This window comes from Rhineura floridana, chromosome 8 (genome assembly GCF_030035675.1).
Source record: "Rhineura floridana isolate rRhiFlo1 chromosome 8, rRhiFlo1.hap2, whole genome shotgun sequence".
NCBI lineage: Eukaryota > Metazoa > Chordata > Lepidosauria > Squamata > Rhineuridae > Rhineura > Rhineura floridana.
In genome coordinates, this window is record NC_084487.1 from 81,378,234 (window position 1) to 81,398,408 (window position 20,175).

Genomic DNA, 20,175 nt, shown 5'->3' on the forward strand with positions numbered 1-20,175 from the left:
TGTGATAGAACTGTGACAGTAGGCTTATTTATGTATTTATATGTATTAAAAATTTATAAGCCACACTTTTCATAAAAGTATATCAAGGTGGCATTATGATACACAAAAACATGACAGAATTGTGGTTGTTATGTACCTTCAAGTCGACTACGACTTATGGCGACCCTATGAATCAGTGACCTCCAACAGCATCTGTCATGAACCACCCTGTTTGGATCTTGTAAGTTCAGGTCTGTGGCTTCCTTGATGGAATCAATCCATCTCCTGTTTGGTCTTCCTCTTTTTCTACTCCCTTCTGTTTTTCCCACCATTATTGTCTTTTCTAGTGAATCATGTCTTCTCATGATGTGTCCAAAGTATGATAACCTCAGTTTCATCATTTTAGCTTCTCGTGACAGTTCTGGTTTAATTTGTTCTAACACCCAATTATTTGTCTTTTTCACAGTCCATGGTATGCGCAAAGCTCTCTTCCAACATCACATTTCAAATGAGTTGCTTTTTCTCTTCTCCGCTTTTTTCACTGTCCAACTTTCACATCCATACATAGAGATCGGGAATACCATGGTCTGAATGATCCTGACTTTAGAGTTTATTGATACATCTTTGCATTTGAGAACCTTTTCTAGTTGTCTCATAGCTGCCCTCCCCAGTCCTAGCCTTCTTTTGATTTCTTGACTATTGTCTCCATTTTGGTTAATCACTGTGCCAAGGTATTGATAATCCTTGACAAGTTCAATGTCCTCTATATTGTCAACTATAAAGTTACATGAATCTTCTGTTGTCATTACTTTAGTCTTTTTGACATTCAGCTCTAGTCCTGCTTTTGTGCTTTCCTTTTTAACTTTCAACAGCATTTGTTTCAAATCGTTACTGGTTTCTGCTAATAGTATGGTATCATCTGCACATCTTAAATTATTGATATTTCTTCCTCCAATTTTCACACCTCCTTCATCTTGGTCCAATCCCGCTTTCCGTATGATATGTTCTGAATACAGATTAAACAAATAGGGTGATAAAATACACCCGTCTCACATCCTTTCCGATTGGGAACCAATTGGTTTCTCCATATTCTGTCCTTACAGTAGCCTCTTGTGCAGAGTATAGGTTGCGCATCAGGACAATCAGATGCTGTGGCACCCCCATTTCTTATAAAGCATCCCATAGTTTTTCATGCTCTAATGACAGAATTAAAAAACCAATAAAACATCATTAAAAACAATAATAAAAACATCCATAACTACTGCATTGGCCAGAAAAGAAATTGCATATTAAAAGGCCTGTTTAAAAAGTTTTCAGGAGACACCTGAAAGAAAGAAGGGATGGCTCCTGCCAAGCCACTACTGGTAGGGAGTTCCACAGGGCGGGGCTTCCCATGCTAAAGACTCAGTTCCTGGTGGAGGAAGGGCTTTTTGTTCCAGCTGAGCCTTGTGGTTTAGGAACATACTTATAGTCCACAGCTATTTCTATCAAACTTTTAAAAAGCAGAGAAATTGGGCAGCTATAGTGAATGCACCAGGGGAGCAGGAGACCTGACCTCCTCTCTGAAATATTGTACTGCCCTACCAATTGGTCAAAATGCAAACACAATTTGGGTTGGTCTTTCACAGTCCAATCCACTTGCTGTGTAGCTTGGAATAATTTGGTAACATGTGCCTCTGAGCATACAGTGAGTGGTGGCAATACCTGCTTTCTCCAAAGATGGAGAATTACATTTTTGTATATTTGTGGTGTTCTTCTTACTTGGCTTCATTCCTGTGTTACTATTGTTTCTACAGAGAATCTAATCTAGAAAATTTTATTTGTCTCATTATTCATCCTAGAAACCTGTGTCAAATTTATTTTTGATCATTTGGAGAAGAGGGGAGAGGAGGAGGAAGGGAGAGAAGAGGGGAAGGAGGGGAAAGCCAGGTCTGATCATTTGCATGCTTATTGAGTTCAATGGGATTTACTCCTAAGGAATCATGGTTAGGATAGGTAAACCTGACCATGGGAGAGGAGCAGGGGGAGGGGAGAGGAGAGGGGAGGAGGGGGAGGGGGAGGGAGGGGATTGGAGGGGGAGGAAGGGGATTGGAGGGGGAGGGGCAAAGGAAGGGGCAGAGGAGGGCAGGTTTGATCATTTGCATGTTTATTGAGTTCAATGGTATTTACTCCCGTGCAATCATGCTTAAGATAGGTAAAACTGACCATGGAGAAGAGGAGGGGGGAGGGAATTGGAGGGGGAGGGAAGGGGTAAGAGGGAGGGGATAGGAGGGAGGAGAAGAGAGGGTGGGTTTGATCAGTTGCATACTTTTTGAGTTCAAAATGTGAAAAATCCACGCTGGCTATAGTATACAGCTACTCTTGTGACTGTATAATACAGTATGCTGTGGATGTGACCTTAGCTACTGGCTTGTCCTACAGCTTCTGGTTCCCAGCTCCTGGGGTGTCTCAGACAGCTTTCCACAGACCAGCCATTATAGGCTCAGGCCAAAGTGCTGATTGGCATCTCCATGTGAGACTCATGAATTCCTGTGATAGCATGGCTTGAAAAAGTACTACTACTGCACCTAAAGCACCTAATGGAGGCACCAGTGGACACACACAAATGACATATCCACAGTAGCCCAGAACAACTGTGAGCCTGCTTCTAACCTGCAGCTGGGTCATTTTAACCTGAACATTCTCCCATTTCATAGGAAGAGTCAAAGCTCATTGGTAGAGCATCCACCTGACATGCAGAACATCTCAGATTCAATCCCTGCCATCTCAAGGTAGGTCTGGGAATGTCCCCTGCCTGGAACCTTGGAGAAGTGCTGCCATTTGAAACAGCCAATACTACGCTTGATGGACCAATGGTCTGCCTCGGTGAAAAGCAGCTTCCTGTGTTCCTGTTTATTTTATTTATTTATTTATTATTTAATTTGTATCCCACCCTTCCTCCCAGCAGGAGCCTAGGGTGGCAAACAAAGCACTAAAAACACTTTAAAACATCACAAAAACAGATCTTAAAATATGTTAAAACAAAACAGCGTTAAAAACATTTTTTAAAAAATAACTTTAAAAAGGGTTAAAAACATTATTAAAAAACATATTAACCAATTCTAACTTGCAATACATCTTGGGTGAAAAAAAAATGCTGAAAACAGCTGTAGCAATAAATGCAAGACTATATGATAAGAAGGATGCAACTATTTTGTGGATTGGATAGCCCAATATAAAGTGATTTTGAACTAGAACTGCAGAGTTATCAAATAAGAGAAATTTTCTATTTGAGAGATCACAGGATTAAATGAACAAACTGCAGACATGTACAATTTACATTGTTTCACCAGTTCAGATACTTTGAAACAGTTTAGAATTAATCTGACTCCTCTTTACAAATAAACAAAACAGGCAAAGCCTCATATAGAATGGGCTCTTGAACTTGGTTTCCGTTCCAGTATACATAACAGTTCACATGATGCAGCATTCTCTTTCCTGTGCGTAGAGGATACATCAAAATTATGCCACGTGCAATGGGATTTTATTAAAGCAACACTCTTAACTACGGAACAGATGAAGTGATTTACAAGAGGAAATTTCGGGGCACAGAACTCATAATCCTACAGATTAGCTTGCCTCTAGGTCCATATGAGCAGCTTTTTTAAAGCCTTCTGGGCAGACTTACAATTACATATATTTAAAATAAATACAAAACAGACAAAGTTTCCTTGTTTGTTGGATGTGTAAAAACCACAGCCAGGATATATTTTTTCTTTTGGTTATACAGGATTAGAATTGTGTTTACTGCCCATATTAAGTCCCCAAGGTGTTAATTAGCCAAATACATTTCTCCATCTAAGTACACAAAACAACCCCAAAACAATCCCATGAACCAGTTCAGACGCAGGAATTTCAAAGAGTACCTAAGGATATTATAAATCCCAGTCTCATGAGGCAGTGGAAGCAAACTGCTGTTGGGTTTTTTGCTTAGATCTTTAACTGTACATGCTGCACAAAAGGTTTTTGTTTCCTGGAGGGTAAAACAACCCATTAAACAAGAATCTGCTAAACAAGGTGTTTGGGAAAAGTAATGTCTCTTTCTCAATGTGCCATGTCTCCTCTAACTAACGGGAATCAGAATAAGTGACATTGATCATTCCATAAATGTCATGAGTCATGCACAGCACAACCTCTTATTAACATACCCCAAATCTTCAGGCCCTAGCTCAGTGGTAGAGCAAGTACTATGCACACAGAAGATCCCAGGCTCAACCTTCATCTCCAAGTAGGACTGGGAATGTCCCGTTTCTGAAACTCTGAAGAGCCACTGCCAGTCAGTACAAACAATATTGAGCAAGATGGACCAAGATTCTGAATCAGTATAAGGCAACTTTCTATGTTCCTATTTCCGTTCATACAGAGCTAGTTACATTAACATGTAAGAGTACATATGGGGCAAAGTGAATGTGGATGAACTAGAGTTTGCAATTAACACTACAGTAGTTCAGCTAGTTATCACATTTGAACTCTGATGGTCTTGCTTATCAAAATGATCCTACTGTTCCCAATATTCCTTGATGTTGAGAGACTGTAAGGCTGCAATCCTCATTCCACTTACCTGGGCTTAAGCCCTACTGAATTCAATAGTACTTCTATGGTAAATCAGTCTTTGCCAACATGATGCCCTCCAGATGCTTTGGACTACAGCTCCCATCAGCGCCAGCATGTCCAGTTGGGGTTGATAAAAGCTGTAATCCAAAACATCTGGAGGGCACTAGGATGACAAAGGCTGCTCTGAGTAGACTAACATTATGAACCCATATACATAAAATATAATGTATAGACCATTGACCTCAAAGGGACACTCACATTTATCATCTAGTTTACACTTTACTGTTGTACTCTCCACATTTTGGGATTAGAGAGGAGTCCAGACCTCCCTCTTCTATATGCCCTCGTTCCTTAACCTTTCTGCTGCTAGTGTATAAAGACAGATCTAACATCCTTGGCTCTGTGCAATAAGAAACTCAGGACATACTGACTGAGTTATTCCAGAAGCTATCAAAGAGCAGGAGAAATTGGTTCTTACAATCACCTCCCAGGTGGGTACAAGCACTGATCACTGTGACTGTCCATAAAGTATATCACATCTCCAGGCAGGAAGTAGGAGCAATATTGTGATGAATGTCACACAATGTTTAAATGTGGCAAAATCTGACAGGTGCTTAAAAGGGTCCTGTACTTCAGGGATGGCTCCAACGATGTCACTTGCTGCCATCACCATAAGCAGGTTGTCTGCCTCTTCCTCCCAGCCATCAAAACAGATGTTCCAAAGCCACTTCTAAGTTGTCCCAAGCAGTAGGAGAGGGGGGCAATGGAGTCCCTTCTCTTGCTGCAAGTAACATATGTGGGAGACGTGAGTGAGCAAATTTTCCCACCCCGTGGGAATGGGGAAGATATATTATCCTGATCAGATACCTGAAAGTGCTTGTTTTGGCTAATGGGCAGACTGGATGCTATTGTGTTATGACCTCTGAGCTTCAAGTGGTCCAAAATGCGGTGGCCAGATTACTGGCTGGATTGCCTTTAGAACCCATATAACCCTAAATAGCTGCATTGGTTGACTGTTTCTGGGCTCAATTCAAAGTGCTCATGCTAGTGTTTAAAGCCCTAAATGACTTAAAAAATTAAATGGACTGCCTTCAAGTCAATTCCGACTTATGGTGACCCTATGAATAGGGTTTGCCTGGTAAGCGGTATTCAGAGGGGGTTTACCATTGCCTTCCTCTGAGGCTGAGTGGCAGTGACTGGCCCAAGGTCACCCAGTGAGCTTCATGGCTGTGTGGGGATTCGAACCCTGGTCTCCCAGGTCATACTCCAACACTCTAACCACTACGCAACACTAGCTCTCTATCCCAAATATCTGAGAGACCGCCTCCTCCCAAAAGACCCTCCTTTAAGATCAGCAGAGGGGCCCTCTTGGTAGTTCTGCCCCTCCCCAGACTTTTGGGTGAGATGGCCTGGGAGGGACATTCCCTCCCTACGCAGGTGCACCTGGCATCTTCATTGTACAGTTTTCTGTGAATGCTGAAGATGCACCTCTTTATCCTGGCCTCTGACACTTAAGATGAGTGTCTTCAGGACCCCCTATTCCTGTGACAGTAATTTCTTTCAACACTTTTAATACTTAATTTTAAATGCTTGTAACCCTCCCTGGGACCTGCTGGTGAAAGGTCGGAAGAAGAAGAAGAAGAAAGAGAAGGAGAAGGAGAAGGAGGAGAAGAAGAAGAAGAAAGAGAAGGAGAAGAAGAAGAAGTAGAACTTATGACAAGAGCAGGCAGGCATAGTTCTCATGGCAAAGGCTTCCTTCCTTTGTTGCATGAAGTTATCATAATAGAATATGCCTTCTCCATTTACCCAGCTCATCCTAATGAAGTGGGGATCATGACATTATGCTCTTGACAGCAGGGCTGACTCTACTATTAGCAGAGGGATGCAACCTCAAGCGGTAGTTGCTGGGCAGTAGGGAGAGCCGCAGTGAAGTTTTGGAGGATGGACCTATGCAAAGCCAAGAAGACCATCCTGCACCTATATTCTCCTGCCCTTCGGAGAGTGCTGCTTGGCAGCCACATGCCCTGATTGTAAATTTCACTGTGCTCATCCAGGGTGAGTGAGGGATCTATGTTGGTAGTAGAGGAAGTGATTGCCCCAACAGAATGTTCACCACTCATCATATTGTTATGAATATGGGGGTTGGAATGGATGATCCCTATGAGTCCCCTTTCCAGCCTCTGATTTGGAATCCTGTGCCTTGGAATGAGGAACTTGCTCTGCTGGCCAGATGAGTCTCTTTTGTTAAGCTAATACAGTGGCCAGGTAGGAGAATGGGTCTATAAGTTGCCCAGCAACTGGTGAATGGGCCAGGAAGACCCTTTTATCATTGAAACTCTTCAGGAGAGCCTCCTCCCCCCCCCCCGGCTGCTAGGAGAGTCTTGTGTTTTTGCGTTGTGAGCAAGAATTGCTGGGAACAGGAGGCAGGCAGAGAGACTGGCTCTCTGCACCATGGCATTTGGGGTGCCTCCTGTAATACTGATGGGAAAGCTGGATATGGGACTGCTGATGCCTTGAACCCCTCCATCCTAAGCTTAGGTTGGAATGTGTGTAAATAAATAAACCATATTTCATAAAGACACCGCAGTTTCTGCTGACCTTCTTCCCAAAGAAAACCAAACCCTGGATGAGCACAGGGACCCCGAGAATCTCACTGCTCAGAGATTGGGGAGGCGTGCAACAATATGATTCTGGGAAATTGTCCAGCATCATGGAAAAGCTTTTCAATATTATAGTGGTACATTTGCAAAGCAGCAGACAAACCTGTAACTCACGTTTAGACAATTAGGTCATTTTAGCAGTTCAAACAATGCCCAGTTAGTCTTTCTTGTTGTATGGCAATGGGTAAGAGGAAACTGCACAGCAGGTTGGGCAAAGGGAATGCTCACTCTACTTAACACCTGAAGAAGTATTTTTGAAATGCTTGAGAACAGCTCTTCATCAGGTTATCTAATTAAGTGAATTGAAATTTCACACTTTACAAGAAGATAAGTCAATTGTGCAAGAGTGTGTGTAATGAAGAAGAAAGGTACACACAAGAGCAGTTCTGGCCATTGGCTCATGTGCAGAGTAGCTGGTACCACATGGAAGTACAGCACTAAGGGATAGCTGCAAAATGCTGTTAGCAGTGAAAAGTTTACTTACAGCAGATCTCTGTATGTCTGCTCAGAAGTAGGTCCCACTGAGTTCATTGGGACTTACTCCCAGGTAGGACTGCGCCTAAATAAATTTTGCAGATGCATTGCATTCCACTTATGAGATAATTCTCACATACATATTCATTATACATTCAGACTCAGGGCTGTATCCAATGCTGCAGCTCCACTGGTGTGAGGGACTTCAGTGTGCACAACTTCCTCTCCCTCTCCTTTCCACTCCAGCCCCTGTGCACCCTCAAAACAAAACTGTACCGCTGAGCCACAGCCCTTCCCCAACATCCCCCATTAGCAGTAGTTTGAGGCAAAACTCAAGTCATGATGTCTGTCTCATCTCTGCATATTATACCACATCCATGTAGAAGCCAATTCTATTATATACACTTTCTACCGATAGCTTATACTACTGATAGTGTATACTAGCAGCCATTTACACAGGCGGAAAATGTTGATGGGACAATCTCATTCCCCCCCAGCCATTTCAGTATTAAACATGCAGTGAAAAAAACCTATGATGTGATATTGAATGGCATGTCCTGGCGTAGACCCTTAACCTTCGTAAATAGTACCATTCTTATTCATCTCATAACTCCATTGATTGCACCTGAGAAGGACATCAGCATGTGCTCAGCATGTCTGATTTGGATTTCAGGAATCAAATGCACCGAAGAAGCACATCTTACATCTACCATCAAACCCTGCGCCCTAATCTCCCACTGATACTAGTCATTAAGTATACCAAACAACATTAACAGGGGTTTCGTTGTATTTTTTTTTAAAAGCCTCGGGATATTTAATAAAACAAAGAAGGCAAATTTAATTATATTAATTAGGGTTAAACTATGCAATTAGATTAATTAGACATGGGGTTTAGCCACTTTACTGAGAAGCAGCCAATTAGATATACACACTGAGTCAAACAACTCTTTGCCTGTAAGAGCTCAGGCAAAAATCTGAAAGTAGAACCATGGGATAAAGAGACCAACGAGAACTATAAAGTCACATAAGAACATAAGAAGAGCCTGCCAGATCTGGCCAATGGCCCATCTAGTCCAGCATCCTGTTCTCTCAGTGGCCATCCAGTTGCCCATGGGAAACCCAAAAGCAGGACTTGAGTGCAAACAGCACTCTCCCCTCCTGCAGTTTCCAGCAACTGGTATTTGAAAGCATACTGCCTCCACCTACGGAAGCAGAGCACAGACAACATGGCTAGTAGCCAGGGGTGTAGTCGTCCAGGGTCGCAAGGGGTCATAGACCTGGTACTTTCTTGGGAGCAGGGTGTCAGCTAGGTCCCTATGTATGAGCCAGTCAGCATAAAAAGAGAGCATGCCAGCCACTGAGCCTTGTCCTTTCATGCAGATTGGAGCCAATCAAGTGAAAGGAAGTTAGTCAGTCACTGAGAAGACTCTTCTCAGTAGCTAACACAGCCTCCCTTTTCATGCTGATTGGCTTCTAGGGATGTCTTGTGGTGGAATGTGGACTCATAAGATAAGAGCAAGGGAGATGAGGGAAATTGGAAAAGGGGTGTGGCTGTGAGGGGGTGTGGCATTACTATCATGATGGGACCTTGCACTTCTGAACTTGCTACTGCACTGCTCCTAGTAGCCATTGATAGTCTTTTCTTCCATGAATTTGTCTAATCCTCTTCTAAATCCATCCAAGTTGGTGGTCATCACTGCTTCTTGTGGAAGCAAATTACATAGCTTAACTACATGTGTGAAGAAGTACTTTTTTTGTCTGTCTTGAATGTTTCAACATTCAGCTTCATTGGATGTTCATGAGTTCTAGTGTTATGACAGAGGGAGAAAAGCCTTTCTCTATCCACTTTCTCCATGCCATACATAATTTTTTTACACTTCTGTCATGTCACCTCTTACTTGCCTTTTCTCTAACTAAAAAGCCCCAAATGCTGCAACCTTTCCTCATAGGGGAGTTGCTCCATCCCCTTGATCATTTGGGTTGCCCTTTTCTGAACCTTTTCCAGCTCTACAATATCTTTTTTGAGGTGAGGCAACCAGAACTGTACATGGGGGTATTCCAAATATGGCTGCACCATATATTTACATAACGGTGTTATAATATTGGCATTTTTATTTTCAATACCTTTCCTAATGATCCCTAGCATGGAATTTTGACACAATTGCGTAGGCACTTTATTAACATTTTTTGTACCCTACCATAACTGAAACAAAAGGGTATTGCCCATTTCCTATATACTAATGGTGAAAAAATGCTTCAAGCACCAATTGTTATGCATGCAACGTAGCACTATCTGCAGTGGAGGCTAGTGGCTCCAATGTCCGTGGGGAAGTGAATCAGCGCTGGGTTTTCGTCTGAACTTTTAAGGAGCTGTCCAAGGTGCTGAAGAAGTACAATCGGGGGGGGGGAGGGAGAACCTAAGCTCAATGAGAGCTGAGGAGAATTACATGGTGAAGGGTATGGAATAGAGAACACTAGAAAGGGGTATGGCTGGCAGGCTGACACCCTAAACAGAACCACTCTACATTGCAACAATTTTTCTCCTGGTCCCACTTGTTTTCTTTTCATTTAACTCTGCCCCCCTGGCACAAAACAGAGCACTTTTGTATCAGATGTACTCTGATATACCCATGAGCAACATTTATAGGCTATGGGACTATTTCAGAAATATATCGGCACAAGACATACCAATCCACAGATGTGTTTTGTTTGTAATACTGATCAAAAAGCTGTTTGTGATAACTCCCCCCAAAAAAATCTGATCTGCAACAACTTCAGCATGTGGGATCAGTGGTCAGACAGTTTGCATGGCAAATCTGGTAGCATGGCTGAATGTGAACTTAAGAACATAAGAACCATCCTTTTGGGTCAGGCCAAAGGGCCATCCAGTCCAGCATCCTGTTCTCACAGTGGCCAACCAGATGCCCCAATAGGAAGCCCGCAACTAGGACCTATAATAATGGGCTTCTTCTGGGAGGAAAGGCAGGATATAAATTTAATGACAAATATATAAATAAATAAAGGAAGGCAATGGTAAACCACCTCTGAATACCGCTTACCATGAAAACCCTATTCATAGGGTCGCCATAAGTTGGAATCAACTTGAAGGCAGTCCATTTTTCCATATAAATAAATAATCACATATTCTTCCCCTATAGTTTTTTGTAAAGTGGCATACTGTAATAGTAACAACACCAAGCCCTACAAATCCAGTCGTAATAGCATTACAAGTGCAGAAGAAATCTGTGTGTCTGTTTAGCTGTGGCTGGGGAAATTTTACTATGTTACAAGACAGTTTCCTTCTATTAAAGTCTAGCTCAAAGCAAGTGAGTGGCAAAACTTTCTGAGACAGAGTTACTATTCACAGCAAGATATTCTGCCAGATCAGAGAAAAAAGAATGGCCAGTGACCATGGCACATTTGATCTACTGCTTTGTGCAAGCAAGCTGTATAGCACAATGAGTTGTCGCCTTTGAATTTCGTCAAATTTAAGACTCAAAACTTGCTAGGAGATGAGCCTCTTGCAGCAATCTAGTTTTCCTAAGATCATTTATTTTGTTATTATAAATTGGCTGTCTCTCAATATCTCCTGTAAAGCACCTTTAGGATTCTCCTTGCTCCTTGCTGGATTGGATGTTGGCAGTGGTTTTGCCCCCCACCCACAGATAGTAGGTTCCATGAAGCAATCCCCCACTGCTGAAGAGTGTGTGAATGCCACAACCACCTGGGTTGGGCAAATGACGCATCTTACATCAAATCACTAGTCTCCAACTTGCTTTAGTTTTGCATTTTATCTCAAAGAACCTGTTACTGCAATAGTAAAGGGATTGGGTATTAAAATGCTAGCAAAGTATCAGCCAGTTTTGTGACACTAAGGCTGTGTATACACCATCCATTTAAAGCACATTCAAAGCACATCCCCACCAAAGAATATTGGGAGTTGAAGTTTCTCCCTCACTACATTCCCTGGATTCTGTGAGGAAAGTCATGTGTTTTCAATGAAGCAGGGAAGGTGACTGACTCATTCAACCACCTGTCAGATCAAAGAGAGGGATCCTGATTGCAGGAGAAAGGCACATGGTTAAGGGCTTAGATCAGTATTTGTGATGCCCATCGGTGAAGGCTCACGATGCCAGAAACAAGACAGTTTTTGAAAGAGAAGAAACAACACTGAAGTATAGACCTCAGGTCACTTACGGAAGCAAGCCCACTGAAGAAAATGGGACTTACTTCAAAGTTTTACAATGTAACACATATCTGAAATTGGCAGGCTGTCATGAGCCATGCTGGGAGGACAAAACAGATGATGACGACTGGGACTGGGAACCTGGAGAGGCGACAAGCAGTGGGGTGGACTCACAGAATGCCCCAACCCCCATCTTTGACAGCTCAGCCCCCTCACCTCCTGACCCCCCGTAGAAGCACCACCTGGCCCGTTGGATTCTCTCCAACTGGACACGCTGCCACCACTGACGCCACCAGAAACTCAGCCTGGCACGCCAGATATTTCCCATCTGAGCACTGCCCAGCTTCCACACCTGAACTAACAGTTAGCAGCCCCCCTTTGTTGGAGGGAAAAGCTGAGATCAAACCACCTTCCCCCAGCATTCAGAGGTGCTTGAGGCGGGAAGTTCAACATACTGAGCTGAGGCAGAGTCTTTGTTTGCTTGTGTGATCCAAGCCTACTTAAGCAGACTCAGGGAGGAATCCGGTTGCTGAGTCATTGTCTTAGAGTCATAAAGTCATTCTTAGTCAGAGCTAGAGGACAGCTGAGTTCCTAGAAAGGGTAGCTAGGTTAATGAGGCAAACTGCATTGGATGTATCTATTACTTTAATAAAAAGAGAAAAAGCCACATCAGAGTCTGAGTCTGAATCCCTCGACTTCGGGCAGGACACAGGCCTGGAAATGTGTGACTGTTTTGCTATGAATCTCACTACTCCGCAAAAGTGAGAGCTGAATTTTGAGAAACACAAACTGTAAGTCCCCTTTTGCATACAGAATAAATGCATTTTTTATTTCAGATTTTGATACTAACGTATTATGATGGATCCACTGAAATCAATGGGATCTACTCCCATGTAAATATATTTCAGTCTTACTGGATCATTTGAAACATCCAGCCCTTTGCCAAATAGGGCTGTGCCATGATGTCATTCAAACTAAATGACATCAAACTAAGTTAGAAAGTAACCAAGCATATTGGATAATTTTAATCATAAAAAAACTTGCACAATTTGGAGAATGAGCTATAAAACAGTTACATTTTTGTGTGTGGTCTCTAAAAGCCATAAAGCATCCATTACAATTCATTAATTCATTCCAGTAGGGTTTCATTAATGGAACTATGAGGCAGCACATCACTAATCTAGTCAGTTTTGCTATTTGAATTTAGGGATTTACGTGTGCACTCACAGCCAGAAAACCTTATCTTGGATTCACTATGGTATCCAGAGAGGTCTCAGTGGGAGCTATTTACTTTCATACTATTTATAATCAATAATTTTACTACCCCAGTTGTGCAGCTTCAGGCCAACTTAATCTAACAGATGGGTCAAGTGCCAAGAGACTTGTTTAAACACAGAAACATTGTGTTGCAGGATTCAGATAAAACCACATGCCAAGTTCTAATTTCTCAAGGCCTTTGCAAGGAAACTTTGTGTGTCTAAATGACTACTAATAATGTGTGCTTTGCTATAGTCATTAAACAGCCAGCCAAAGATGCCCATTATGCGTTTTACGTGAGATTTCTTAGAGACTCTGCTATAGAATTTTGTATATTGTACTGTAACCTGCTATTTTTTTGTTTGTTTTTGTTTGTCAGTTTTCTTTGCAGAAAAAGCAGCAGGGATAACTACCTAGAGGGGTACCAATCTCTCCCTCACTGGAGATCTTCCAGCAGAGGCGGTTCAGCCATCTGCTGGGGATGCTGTTGGACTGTATTTCCTCTATTGAGAAAAGGGTTAGACGTATCTCCAACTGGTTATACCTCAGGATAGGATGGGGGAGAAATGCAACTGAGTTTGCCTTCAAAGGCAAACCTACCTAATTCACACTTTCCAAAACAAAAAATCAAAGCATTACCATCCTTCAAAATTTGCACTTCTCTGAATTTTGCAATGCAGTTATCCAGCCAAGTAGTGTGTACAGCAATGCATGTATTGGGATAAAGTATCCATAAAAAAGAATGTATTAGTGAAATGTTTTGTTCACTGCCCAGAGAGCTATTCGCTATGGGCGGTTTAAAAATGAAATAAATGAAAATAAATGAAACTAACATACCAAAGCTTTACTTTAGGGAAAATTGCTTGTAAGGATGTGTATGTTAGGCAAAATTGTATACATAAATATTAGGAGACATTCACACCAAAATGTTAATGAATCTTCATGAAGACTTTTTTTTTCCCAAATCAATTTACAAACTGATGTGGAAATATGGAGAACTGTATTTAAGATTGAAAAAATAAGAAACAGAGAGAAACTGGATATAGACAGATTTGCCCATCCTTACTTCAGGATGACTACTTTATTCTGCAAAGATTTCCCACAGTTGAGAATCCGTAAGGATGTTTTCTCACCATAAGAGAGGAGGAATAGCCATGTTGTCAGGAGGAGAAATTAAAGTGCCCATATCCATCACTGGGACAACAGCCATGCTCTGCAACTCATTGCAGATTCAGTGGGATCAGGGAGGGAGCAAGAATTTGAGCATAAGCAGAAAACAAGTGGTCTCAATATCACAGCCCAAGCCTACCTGGGTAACATGTCCTTTGATCTGAAAGCCCAACCTGACCCTCCTAGATCCCAGGGGTCACAGTCAACCCTGGCTAACTAGTCCCAATGCAAAGATCAGGATTTTAAGTCAAAGGGCATCATTTCCAGAAGGCCCAGAGCTTGCCACTGCTCATTTTGGAAATTAAGCACTCCTTGTGAATTGTGGTTATTCAGACAAACAACATTCAATCAACATAAGGTCACCTCCTATGGAGTGAAACCACTCCAGCTACAATATTCAACAGATTTTGGAACCTGGAATAGTCATTTCCACCACATATTGATCACACACTTCACTAGCCCTGCGTCACACCCTCCAGGAACACCTTTGCCTGGGTGGAATGTGCCCTTAAACTTTGACAACCCCCCTTGCTTGCCTGAATGGGGGATATACAGTGTGGGTGTGCTCCTGGACTCGGCTTTAAATTTGGAGGCTCAGGTCTCTGCGGTGTCCAGGAGTGCTTTCGCACAGCTAAGACTAGTGCGCCAACTGCACCTGTTCCTGGAGACGCCTGATCTGGCTACAGTGATACATGCCTTAGTTACATCCCGTTTAGATTACTGTAATGCGCTCTATGTGGGGCTACCTTTGAAGACTGTTGGGAAACTTCAATTGGTACAGCGAGTTGCAGCCAGAATGCTGACTGGGGCTGGCTACAGGGAGCATACAACCCCCCTGTTACAACAGCTCCATTGGCTGCCAGTTTGTTTCCGGGCACAATTCAAAGTGTTGGTTGTGACCTATAAAGCCCTATACGGCCTAGGTCCAGGCTATCTTGTAGACCGTATCTCCCTATATGAGCCTGCCCGGGCCCTGAGATCTTCGGGAGAGGCCTTTCTCTCAGTCCCAACGCCCTCACAAGCACGATTGGTGGGGACGCAAGAGAGGGCCTTTTCAGTGGCTGCCCCTAGGCTTTAGAATTCCCTTCCTAAGGAGGCAAAGATGGCCTCTTTTTTATTGTCCTTCCGTCGGCAGGCAAAGACTTTTTTATTCCAACAGGCTTTTAGAATAAAAGGTGGTTAGGACAGTTCATTGAGAGGTTGCTGCATTGTTTATTGCTTAATTGCACTATTTTTAATGTGTTTTGATTCATTTTAAGTGGATGTTAAATGTTTTAATCATGCTAATGGTTTAATCTTATTTTAACGTAGAATTTTGAATGTTTTAATCATATGTATTTATGTTTGTTGTAAGCTGCCCTAAGTTCCACTTGGAAAAAGGGTGGGGTATAAATAAAGATAATAAATATAAATAATATAGAGGAACATGTGGATGTGTGTAGGGACTAGGCCCCTAGGCTGTGGAATGCTCTTCCTAGGGATATAAGAATGACCCCCTCCCTGCAGTCCTTTCTGCGTCAAGCAAAGACTTTCCTATTCCAACAAGCTTTTGGTACTGACGGTTGCTAAAGTTGGGACTGCTGGGAACTGCGCTACTAATGCCGAATTTTACTATTTTTAAATTGGTTTTGATTCCTTTTTATCTAGCAATATGATTGGTTTTAATATTGGATGTAGTTTAATTTCATTTTAATGTAGATTCTGTATGTTTTAATTATATGTGCTTTTATCTGGAAGCTGCTGCGAGTTCCAGTGTTGGAAGGATGGTGGGGTTTCCCCACCCTTTCCTAGAATGACATTGAAACTCATAGTACAACTGGGCTACACAGAGCATAACTCACTCCACAGAAGACATTTTTAAATATTTTTCCCTCTGTGTATTAATTAGGGTAGCCAACTGACCTCTTTTCTAAGAGATAGTCCATAATGTGAAGGAGGAAAATTAAGGAAGGGAACATGGTGGGGAAAGAAGGGGGTCCACAGAGAGATATAAAGGATGCAAGGGGGGAGAAGCCCTCCATTTCTCAGCCCCCACCCTGCTTGTATTATCTCTGAAAGTGGAGGAAATAGCTCCCTGAAGACATATTTGAAAAACTGAGAAATTGTCTCACTTCCATCTTTAGCGTAGCTTTCTCCAGCTCTTAATGTGTGGAAGGGTAGGTTCATTTCTTCCCTGGGATTTACAGCTTCCAATATGAGAAAGGGATATATTAATGCCTAAAGCTTGCTGAATTGTTGGATTTGCTTTTCTTACCTTAGCCTAACTTGATGGAAGAGTGCCCACCGGGGGGGGGGGAAGCATGGCTGACTGAAAGGGCATTGGATCTTGGAGAACAGAGCATACCACAGATGTGCACATGCAGACCCTTTTAACGCTCTTTTGTTCTTGATGCTTCAGGCTGTGATCTTAACCTGTTATCCCACTTAACTGGTAGTAATTTATTTATTTATTTATTTTATTTTATTTTATTCAATTTTTATACCGCCCATAGCAAGGCTCTCTGGGCGGTGTACATCAAATAAAAATATATTTACATTCAATTTAAAACCACCTAATCACCAAATCAACAATTTAAACATATAACAAAAGCAAGATTAACATAATAAACCCATATTAAATACAAATCAAAAATAATTCAGAGAAAAAGATGAAACATATAACTATCTTTACAACATTAAATACAAATGCTAAAATTATTAAAAATTATTAAAGAAATATTAAAATATTAAAATATTAAAATGCCTGGGCAAAGAGGAAGGTTTTCACCTGGCGCTGAAAAGATAGTAAAGTAGGCGCCAGGCGTACCTCGTCAGGAAGGGTGTTCCATAATTCGGGGGCCGCTACCGAGAAGGCCCTCTTTCTTGTAGTCGCCTTCCGGGCGTCTTTCTGAGTAGGCACCCTGAGGAGGGCCTTCGATGTTGAGCGTAGTGTACGGGTAGGTTCATATCGGGAGAGACGTTCCATCAGGTATTGTGGGCCCGTGCCGTGTAAGGCTTTATAGGTTAAAACCAGCACCTTGAATCGGGCCCGGAAACATATAGGCAGCCAGTGCAAGCGGGCCAGAATCGGTGTCACATGTTCCGACCGTTTGGTCCCAGTTATTAATCTGGCCGCTGCATTCTGCACAAGCTGCAGTTTCCGAACCGTCTTCAAGGGCAGCCCCACGTAAAGTGCATTGCAGTAGTCCAATCTTGAGGTCACCAGAGCATGGACAACTGAAGCAAGATGTTCCCTGTCCAGATACGGGCGTAGCTGGGCTACCAGCCTAAGTTGGTAAAAAGCACTCCGTGACACCAAGGCCACCTGCGCCTCAAGTGACAAGGATGGGTCCAAAAGGACTCCCAAGCTGCGCACCTGCTCCTTCAGGGGGAGTGTAACCTCATCCAGAACAGGTAGAACATCCAACTGGACAGGGGATCCATTTACTATCAGCATCTCAGTCTTGTCTGGATTGAGCTTCAATTTGTTCGCTCTCATCCAGTCCATTATCGCGGCCAAGCATCGGTTTAGGACCTTGACAGCCTCACCTGAACAAGATGAAAAGGAGAAGTAGAGCTGCGTATCATCAGCATACTGATAAAAGCGCACTCCAAAACTCCTGATGACAGCACCCAGCGGCTTCATATAGATGTTAAAGAGCATGGGGGACAGAACTGATCCCTGAGGAACTCCATATTGGAGCGCCCAGAGTATCGAGTAGTGCTCCCCAAGCACTACTTTCTGGAGACGACCTGCAAGATAGGAGCGGAACCACTGCCAAGCAGTGCCTCCAACTCCCAAATCTGCAAGCCTCCCCAGAAGGATACCATGGTCGATGGTATCAAAAGCCGCTGAGAGATCAAGGAGAATCAACAGAGTTACACTCCCTCTCTCTTTCTCCCGACAAAGGTCATCATACAGGGCGACCAAGGCTGTCTCCGTACCAAAACCGGGCCTGAAACCCGATTGAAATGGATCCAGATAATCGGTCTCATCCAAGAGTGCCTGGAGCTGGGATGCAACCACCCTTTCCAGAACCTTGCCCAGGAATGGCAGGAAGTCCCATTGAATTCAATAGGACACTTCTGAGTAGTCATAGGATTGCACGGTTCGTCTCCAAAGTATTTACTCTAGAATAGTACCATGAGAAAACAATAAGTAGTTGGAAAATTTGCAGTATTTAAAAGAGAAATGGGCAATGTTGTAAGTTCTAACAAACACAGCTTTAACATAATAAACTGCCTCATAATAGATTTAGAATGATAAAAGAATTATCCATCTATCCTAGTATTGTCTACTCTAGGACCTACTCATAGGACCGGGCTTTAAAACTTGTGGGTGTCCTGGTGACATAAACCCCAGTTTTATTTTGCCTCTTCTGTGTATTTTATAGCTCCTTGCACTATATTACTTGTATAAGTCTGTACTAGGCCACAAGCCTGGCACCTTCATTCTGTATTTCAGTATTAAGTATTACATCTGTACATGTGCCTAATGGGTAAACCAGGATGTTTTGTAACTAAACTCTTTTTGCGTTTATATATTTAATATGTTAAACAGTTTAGTATTGGGAAGTTTCCCGCCAGTGGAAAACACACAGCATTCCTACATGTATGGCTTCTTTGTGATTCACATGTAGTTAGGCTTGGAGGTATAGATATTAACTGGGCCTCTGAAGCCAAGTTTGTTAAGTAGTCAAGGACAAGATAGTAATTGGTATTCAGAAACACGCTGCGTCCAACAGTGGAGGCACAACATAGCCGTCATGGCTAGTAGCCATTGACAACCTTATCATCCATGAATTTGTCTGGCAGCATATTTGCAGTTCTATGAATGTTGCAGTGCAGTTCTCCATCCAAGTAAAGTGCACAAAAATGCATCTACTAAGGTATTGCATGCATTAAAATGCATATATCAGTGAAAATAACATAGAAAATATATTAGAGAAAATTGCTTTCCAAAATGTGTACATTATACAAAATGGCATTCAAACATATATGTATATTAGGAGAAATTCATACTGAAATGTTAATAATTTTTTAAAAATTCACAAACTCATGTGGACATTTGGAAAACTGAACACTAGAAACATGAGAAACTGAAAACGACAGATTCAGCCATCCCTAGTTTGTTTTCAGCCTTAGCACAATCAGATCAAAAGAGCAAATCTTTTTAGAGTTCCTCTTCCAGTAATCAAGAGGTTTTGTGCCTCCTCCTCTGCCAACCTGCTGCATTGGTGTCTTCAACTGGTGGGAGATAAGGGGAAGAACACAACAGCATTAGCTGCCCCCTGATCTGATGTATTTCCAATATTTATTATTTATTAGATTTATATCCCGCCTTTCCTCCCAGTAAGAGCCTAGGGTGGCATATCCAGATCCACCTGCAGTATTAGGGAAGCCCCATTGGTGTCTTCAATTTTAATTAGTGTATTGTCCTCCAGGCTATGGCCAAACTACCCTGAACATGCCCGATCTCATCTGATCTTGGAAGCTAAGCAGGGTCAGGCCTGGTTAGTACTTGGATGGGAGACCACCTGGGAATACTGGGTGCCATAGGCTTAGAGAAAGGCAATGGTAAACCACCTCTGAATACCTCTTACCATGAAAACCCTATGAATATATATATATATATATATATATATATATATATATATATATATATATATATATATATATATATATATATATATATATATATATATATAGATTCATAGGGTCACCATAAGTTGTAATCAACTTGAAGGCATATAACAACAACATTGTCCTCTGATTTTGAACATGTTTAGGTACCGCTCCACTAACCATATCCAAAGTAAGACTGGGGGTACTTCCAGACAACCTATGCACTGAACATTCATCCTGGTTTGTTTGTGG

General features: G+C 42.2%; 1 protein-coding gene and 1 non-coding gene across 10 annotated transcripts in view; one reads left to right on the forward strand and one right to left on the reverse strand.

Annotated features, from left to right (window-relative positions):
* Positions 1–20,175, reverse strand: part of TMEM117 (transmembrane protein 117) — a 299,671-nt gene that overhangs the window by 166,415 nt on the left and 113,081 nt on the right. The gene's annotated exons all lie outside the window — the stretch shown is intronic.
* Positions 19,742–19,860, forward strand: LOC133363486 (5S ribosomal RNA). Its single transcript, XR_009757681.1, has one exon. It is a non-coding gene; the product is annotated as a 5S ribosomal RNA (ribosomal RNA).